General features: G+C 49.6%; 1 non-coding gene across 1 annotated transcript; it reads right to left on the bottom strand.

Annotated features, from left to right (window-relative positions):
- Positions 1-7,847: 7,847 nt before the first annotated feature.
- Positions 7,848-7,932, bottom strand: TRNAC-GCA. Its single transcript has one exon. It is a non-coding gene; the product is annotated as a tRNA-Cys (tRNA).
- Between the last annotated feature and the right edge of the window lie 640 nt (positions 7,933-8,572).

Raw genomic sequence — 8,572 nt, 5'->3', positions numbered from 1 at the left:
GAGACAGAGGCTCTCAGAGATGTACAATATTCACTTAACAAATGATAACACAGCTCCATTTCTGGGCCAGTCTTGGACACAGCCAGGCTTCAGAGAACTCAGTGTTTGGTGATTTTCCTTCCAGGACTTGGCCAAGCATCCTGGTTATGAGTGGATGCCAGGGCTGTGGAATACTCCAGGTGTCCTCTTGAGCCATCCCCAGATGCCTGACCATGTCTAAACCCCCCTCGCAATGACAACAAAGCTCTGGACTCTGAATCTGGACCCCCCGGAGCCCTAGCACCACTCAGTGCTGTCCGAGGTGGATAGTGAGCTGAGGCCTGGCTGGCAGGCCCAAGGGATCTCCAGTCTTTGTGTTTAAGAGAAACGGCTACATCCTGCCCCCTAGTTTGAGCTGATCTCCTGGCCAAGCCAGGCCCAGATGCTCCCTCGGTCCTAGAGCAAGATCCAGAATCTATCCCTAAACCCACCAGGAAGGGGCTGCCTCTTGCCTGGACGTGGACTTTTAAACCACCTTTTTCTGAGCTGCCTCAAAACAAAGCAAGGCATCTTGGTGGAGGGTAGCATCGTCTGGGTACCGTAGAAGCATCTACGGTCTTTACGTTCTGTAGGATAGGGCTTCGGAGGCTGGGCCTCGGTGTTGAGCCTTCTCTTCCTGCTGCTGTCTGCCATCTGCTCTCAGGCTTCTGAGCTGGAAGGTTGGCCCCTGCTGGGCAAAACACCTTCTTTTCCGAGCCTGGCTCTGTGCAGGAGGTGGGCTATTGTGCTTTAGTGATCTTCCTTAGGGCTTGGGCACCTGCTGCTAGTTCCCCGGACTCTGCTGGGTGCATCTGGGCTCCAGAACTGTGGCAGGGACCCGGGCACGTGGTCAGTGCTGGGGCTGGGGCTGTGGACTCTGGCCTGGATCAGCTGGGTGCCCCAGATGTCATGGCAACCCCTATCTTGAGATGCCCGTGCTGCTGGCGGGCAGAGGAGGTTTGCCAGCTGTAGAATGGCTGTGAAGCCTTGCCTGGGGCATTCGTCCAGCTTCAGCAAAGGATCCAGAGGGCGTGGGAGGTGTGGGATAATTGACCTAAGCTGGGGACCCACCAGGTCAAGGGCTGCTTGGGCTGTGCCAATGGGGCAGGTGCTCCTAGGGGTCAGGGCTACGTCCTCTGGCAGCCTCATCCTCCACTTGGCAGAGAGGAACGGCCCTTGCCCTACCCCTGGCTCTGGAGACTCTGCTTTGAGGCTGAGTTCCCCATACAGGTAGCACCCCAGTGGGGTCATAGCAGTGTGGGGCAGGCGACACTATTAGCTGTGTGACATTGCACAAGCTGCCTAGCCTCTTTGTGCCTAATTTCTTTATCTGTATAGTGGAGATAATAATCCTAATTTCAGTTCCATAGGGTGTGTGCGGGTCAAGGGAGACAATACATGTGAAGGCAGTTTGTGAACAACTTTCAGGAGAACAAGGTCATTGGCAGCACGTTGAAATCATGCTGCCTGAAGCTGCCTTTTGCTGCAGCAACTGGGGCCTGGCAAGATGCAGCCTAAGGGCAGAGAGGAAGCGGGTGGCCAGGAAGCGAATCTCAAGGACCCTCCCCTGAGCTTTGTATGCCTCGTGGCCCCTCCCTCTCCCAAGGTCTGGATGGGGCAGCGAGAGAGGCTGAATGACCGTGTAATGGCCATATCTGTCAGCACTGGCCAAATGGTTTTTCCAGGAGTCAGCGAGCTAATGGCCCCGCAGCCTGGAGAGAGTTTCTCCTAAGTGGATCACTTTATCTACCGGGGAACATAAGAGCAGCATGGCCCCAGGCCGCCGGGATTCGGAGAACAGCTGCTCCTCTGGCAGCCTTGAATTAGCGCCCTGTCCCCACCGGCTTGTCTCGCACCTGCTGCCACATGCCAGCCTGCAGGTGGCAGCTGAGGTGGCCAGTAGGGGGGCATGGGAACCCAACTGGGGGTGTCATCAGACCTGTCCTTGAATCCAAACCACGGCCGGCTTTGGGACCTTGGCAAGTCCCTTGCCCCGCCCCCCCAAGCCTCAGTTTCCTCATCTAAAAAGCAGAGACAGTGAAGAGTAGGCGGGATGAGACGATGCTGGGCACTATGTCTGGCACTCGGGGGTTACTGCTGCAAAGGGGGACCATAAGCTCTTCTAGGTGATGACGATGATGAAGAGATTCAGACTGAAGAGGAAGAAGGACCCTGTGGTCTGAGGGAGAAGCCCTCGTAGGTGCAAGTGATGCAAGAGTGCCGTGAACCTGGGGCGCCAAGAATGCTGTGTCGACAGGCCTTGATTTCTCCCCGAGTGCACCTCAGAGGGCACGGACGTCCTGCAGACAGAGGTCAATGGCAACTTACACCTTATAGAATGGGCTCCGTCTCCAGAGACCTACATGGTATCACAAATTCTTCAAATATTGGGTGCATATTTTTGAAAAAGTCCTTTTGCTGTAAAATAATTTCAGATTTACACGCAAGTTGCAAAAACAGTAGAGTTCCCATGTACCTGTCACCCATTTTACCCCAAAGACACAGTTCACATAACCTTAGTGATCAAAACCAGGACATTGACATTGGTGCAATATTATAAACTACAGGCCTGACCTGGATTTCCTTAGGTTTTCCATGTGCTAATTTTTTTTTGGCGGGGGGGGAGAGGGTGGATATTGAAATCTGATCTATATCTCCCTATAACCATACTACAGTCAGGGTACAGAACTGCTTCACTCCAGAGTTGTCCCCCCACCCCCGACCCCACCCCTAACCCCTGCAACCACGGATGTTTGCTATCGCTATACTTTTCTCATTTCAAAACCGCTGCACAACATAGAATCACAGAGCGAGTGCATGTGTTTTAAAAAGGGAGTGTGAAACATGATGCGGTATTCATGATGATTTAAAACATTACATAGAGAGTAAACATTAACTATATACAACGTGACTTCTAAGGGGCTCTGTCAGATAACATGTGGTGACATTTATGAGACGGAGGAAATTTATTTTTATTAACTTACTTTTCATTGCGGTTAAATACACGTTAACGTAAAATTTATCGTCTTAACCATTTTTAAGCGCACAGTTCGATCGTCGTAAGCATATTCACATATTCTTAACATATCGTTGTGCGAACCATCACCAGAAGTGTTTCATTTTGCACAGCTGAAGCTCTATGCCCGTTAAGCAACCACCTCCCATTTCCCCCCTTCCCTCAGCCCATGGCACCCACCAGTCTATTTTCTGTTTCTGAGTCTCCAGGTATTTCGTATAAGTGGAGTCATGTGGTATTTACCCCTTTGTGGCCAGCTTACTTCACTTAATACCCTCAAGGTTCATCCATATTGTAGATGTAGCAGTATGTATCAGAATTTCCTCCCCTTGAAGGCTGAATAATATTCCATGGTAGGCATCCATCACATTTTACCCATCGATCGATGGACACTTGGGTTGCTTCCACTTTTTGGCAACCATTATGGTGACTAATGCTGCTGTGAATATGGCTGTTCAAATATCTTATCAGGACCCTGCCTGCAATTTATTTATTTATTTATTTATTTGGGCTCCATGCCCAGTGTGGGACTTGAACTCACAGCCCCAATTTCAAGAGTTGCATATTCTACCCAACTAAGCCAGCCAGGCGGCTCTCAATCCTTTTACATATACATCCAGAATGAGATGTTGGATCATAGGGTAGTTCCAGGTTGAGCTTTTTGAGGAGCTTTCGTATCGTTTTCCACAGCGGCTCCTCCATTTTACATTCCCTCCACCAGTGCGCAGGGGTTGCAATTTCTCCAGGGCGTCGCCAACACTTGTTAATTTGTTTAATTGATGGTGGCCATCCTAACAGGTGTGAGCTGGTATCTCATTGTGGTTTGGATTTGCATTTCCCTAATGACCAGTGATCTGGAGCATCTTTTCATGTGCTTGCTGGAGGAAATTATCTTTAATGTGAAAAAGGCTTCCTTGCTGATAGGGATCCTGCAAAGGATTGAGCAGGAGAATGTGAAGTTGACTTTGGTGATGTTTTATTCACTTCTCGGAATGATTGTCCAGAGAAGATGGAATGCCAGCCTGTTTGTCTTGACGGAGGAATCTGTAAGCTATTAACATATGGATGCATGGATCTTTTCTGCATTTGGATCGTTATATTACAACCTACGATCACATGGTAAGAGAAAAAGGAAGTGAGGTAAGTTATACTTTCTCCCCATTGCTGACTTTTCCTCTTCAGTTTGTCTCTCTAGAGATGCCCACTGCTACCTGGCTCTGTGTATCCATCCAGAGATGTGCATGTACTTCTTTTCACATAAATGGTTGTGTATCACACACACTGTTAATCTGTGCTTTTTTTTCCTCTTAAATGCATATTTTGGGGAGGGTGTTATATTAGTGTATATGGTTCTGCTAGTGGAATGCTCTTCCGAAGCTAATTCTTAACTCGCGTGTCTGCCTTCCCTCCATCTACGTTTCCTTCCCGAGGCTGGCCAGTAATCTTCTACTGGTTTATTCCTGGCACAGATGGACACCCAGGGCCTAGACCTGCTTGACGAACATCCATATGAAAGTAGAGTTTTGTTGGTAGCATCTGATTTGGATCTTATCCTGTTCTGTTTTAATTCCAGTGAGAAACTTGATTTCTCCCCTTTACACCTTGTCTTTTTGAGGCTAAGGGCCAGTATTCCAGGATAATACAAATACTGCTATATTGATAAATATGTTGATACCCAATTACTGGCTATTTAGATTAAAATATCCATTCATCAACTGATGGTCCAAAGCCCTACGTTCGGCAGGAGAAAGTTGATTTGGAGGTTGCAATATAATGTCTGAAAATTCTGCTTATGGGAGAGTTGAGGTATTCTTGTCAAGAATCAATGCAGTCCCAAGAGAGAAGAGCAAAGCCAGGAAGGACTGGGGTGTTGGGAGAGGAGCAGAGAACACAGGCTGGGGGCTGACCGGACAGGCCTTGTGAGACAGGGTCAGCTTTACCCTGGCAGGGATGCAGGGAAGTCTTGGCATCTGAATGGTTGGGTTGACTTTGTCTTTTATTTTATTTTATTTATTTATTTATTTATTTATTTATTTATTTATTTTTAAAGTTTATATGTTTATTTTGGGGGGGGAGAAAGAGAGAGAGAGCAAGTGTATGTCAGCAGGAGGGGGACAGAGAGAGAGAGAGAGAGGAGAGAAAGAGAATCCCAAGCAGGCTCTGCACTGTCAATGCAGAGCCCGATGCGGGGCTTGAACCCACAAACTGTGAGATCATGACCTGAGCCGAAGGAAGCTTAACCAACGGAGCCACCCAGGCACCCCTGTCTTTTATTTTAAAAATAACGATCGTTGATGGATACCATCTCTGGGCCAGGCGTTCTACCAGATGCTTCTCACGTATTATTTCTAATGCTCTCATGAATTCATGAGGTTGGTTTGTTCTTCTCACTTTATATCTGGAAAAAGCAAGGCTGGGAGGGTTTAAGTGACATCTCCAGCGTCAAAGAGCTCGTGATTGGTGGAGTCAGATTTTTCACGTGGGGTCATCGACGCCAAAGCCCTGGCTCTTTGCCTTTCGCCGCACTTCCTTTCCTACTATTGCTGTCTCAAAGTGAAGGCATGTTCCGTGGTGAACATCAAGCTGTTATGAGCCCTCCTGCCTGGTTGGAGGCAGGAGAGTGTCCTGCTGACTGCAGTGCTGGCCAGTGGATTGGGTGGTGCACTTTCCCTTGGCTTCCAAATAGCAGCGGGCCCTCAGCCCCTGTCCACTTCAAGGCAGAGAGCTTGATTCCCTGTCTTCGGGCAGAGTAACCAGGCATCCCACTTCCCATCCTTCCAAGGCTGCTGTGGGGCTCATGCCCTCCCTGTGAGCAAGCTGTGTGTCCCAAGCATGGAGCTGGAGAGAGCTTCCCAGAGTGTGGGCATTGCACACGGACCCCAGCCTGTGAGGCAGCCAGACACCTCTGCACAGCCATCAGATCTGCCTGGCTGGCTCAGCCCCTGGTCACCAGAGCATTCCTCCCCTCTGTCCAGTTATCACTCCTGCCTTATCTCCACCAGCTCCCAGCTCCTGGCAGATTCTAGCCCATCTCCAGTAGTCAGGGTCCAGCAGGCACCCTCCCATGGGTGATGGAGGAGATCTTAAGAGATGGACTGTTTTCAAGGATGTAGGTGGGGTAAAGGTGGTGAAGCCCCGAAGGATTGGTAATGGTGGGAGCCATTCCCATCCCTGAACCCAATGGGAGGGCACTAGAACGAGTAGGCTGTGTTCTGTGGAGAGGGCTGCTGGACAGGAGCATCAGGGAGAGGAATCTAGACACTTCCAGCCCTCAGCCTTCCACCAAGAGAGTCAGGGGAGTACATATTCCTGACCCACTTTCCTCCTGCCCTAATTCCTGCCAGTTGTCCATTGCTCAAACAGAAGCCAGAGGGCAAAGAAGCTCCTTGATGCAGCTGAGTGGGCAGAGGGGACATGGGGAGGGATTGGAGGCCAGCTACACACCATCGCTCCGGTGCCTTTGGGACATGAGTCTGATTCAGTCTTCCACTGTCCTGGCTGGGTCTCCTGCCATTCCCCCACCACAGTGAGGAAAACTTGACCCTACTCTGCCCTTCCCGGGCTTCCTGGGAGGTGCGTGAGTAGGTAGCAGAATGAGGACAAGACGTGGAAGAAAATGTGAGAGTCCTTAGGAGGTCCTGAACAGAGAAACAAGGGCCTTTGGGGCCCCTCTGTCCTGTCTCGGGGAGCACACCGAGGCTGTCCACCACCCTGGCTCTGTTGGTTTCCGGAGCTCCAGCTCTGCCCTTCCTGACAGTTTAAGTGGTCATCAATTACTCATGGAAATGGATGGCATGGCTACTCTCTCACTTTCATTAATGTCTATATCTCTTTCTCCAGATGTCTGTTCAGAGCTGACTCCCCACTGGCAGTCCTGGGCCAGACGCCCATGTTCCTTCTGAGCTCCTTCCTCCCAGGAACCAGGCGGAGCCACAGCCCCTCTGGGGTGAGCCAGTGAGCGGGAGTCCTGAGGACGGAGGGGACCGCAGATGCCATATGAGTTGGGCTAGCTCATCATTGTACTGAAAAGGTGGTCCGTTTCTTGGTTCCTACTTCTCTATGGGCCACCCTCTCTTGTGGGTGCAGGGGGAGTGGGCATGAGTGGAGGGGTCCTGGGAGAGAAGAGAGTGGGTGTGGACCAGCAGGCCTGGGCTGCTGGCCACACCCACTGCCCCATTTTCTCCAAGGATCCCCTTTACTCTCTGTTATTTGGAATCTGCATCAGCATGTTTATGGGGGAATTAAGGAGCAGATGTGGGGTTAACACAAATCTTAAATTCCTTGTTACTTTCATTACATCTTGTACTGCTGGGGGAAATGTAACACAACTTGGGGAGAAAATATCACATCTTGTATGAACTTCCTCCACCTCCCTCCCTGTCTCCCTCCTTCTTTCCCTGACTCCCTCCCTCCATTCTTCCTTCTCTCCCTCTCCTTTACCTACTTTGGCTCTCTGGCTTCCTCTCAGCCGGCAGGCTCCTCTGACCATCGGCCCCATCTTTTCATCCCACTCACCCACATGTAGTGAGTGTGGCACGCAGCTTCTAAAATGACCCCCGATGATGCCCACCTCCCATTTAATCCCCTTCCCTTGAGCAGGGTCTGGATTTTGTAACTCATTTCTTTTTTTTTAAAGTATTTAAAAAATATATTTATTATTTATTTATATATAATTTATTATTATGTTTATTTATTTAATATTTATTTATTTTTGAGAGAGAGACAGAGTGAGAACAGGGAAGGGGCAGAGAGAGAGAGAGAGAGGGAGACACAGCACCTGAAGCAGGCTCCAGGCTCCAAGCTGTCAGCACAGAGCCCGACGTGGGGCTCGAACCCACGAACTGTGAGATCATGACCTGAGCTGCAGTCGGACGCTCAACCGACTGAGCCAGCCAGGCGCCCCTAACTCATTTCTAATGAATAGAAGTTATGGGATGCGTTTTGGTTTGTGTCTTTTTTCCCACATTGTTCACTCGTTTTGTTTCTCAAATTCCACGTATGAGTGTAGTCATGTGGTATTTGTGTTTATCTGACTGACTTATTTCACTTTGCATATACTCTCTATTTCCATCCATGTTGTTGCAAATGGCAAGGCTTCATTCTGTTTTATGACTGAATAATATTCCTGTGTGTGTGTGTGTGTGTGTGTGTGTGTGTGTATCTCACATCTTCTTTATTCATTCATCTATCGATGGACACTTGGGCTGGGATGTGGCTTCTCAGATTCGGCTATGAAAAGATGGTGGTTTCCATCTTGGGGACCACTCACTCAGGGTGTGTGTGTGTGTGTGTTTAAGGAAGCCAGATGATGAGTCATGAAGCCATCCTGTGGAGAGGCCACATGAAAAGACATTGAGGGAGGCCTCAAGTGAACAGCTTCAAGGATCAGAGGCCCATCATGTCAGCTTGCAAAAACCCTTCCCCAGAAGTCTTCAGATAAGACCGCAGCCCAGCGAACAGCTTGGTGGCAACCTCATGAGATACTCTGAGCCAGATATCGGCCAAGCCATGCCCAATTCCTGACTCACAGAACTGTGA

Source organism: Leopardus geoffroyi, chromosome D2, assembly GCF_018350155.1.
Source record: "Leopardus geoffroyi isolate Oge1 chromosome D2, O.geoffroyi_Oge1_pat1.0, whole genome shotgun sequence".
NCBI classification, from domain to species: domain Eukaryota; kingdom Metazoa; phylum Chordata; class Mammalia; order Carnivora; family Felidae; genus Leopardus; species Leopardus geoffroyi.
The sequence above is the reverse complement of the archived record's forward strand: the minus strand, read 5'-3'. Positions and strand labels throughout refer to the sequence as shown.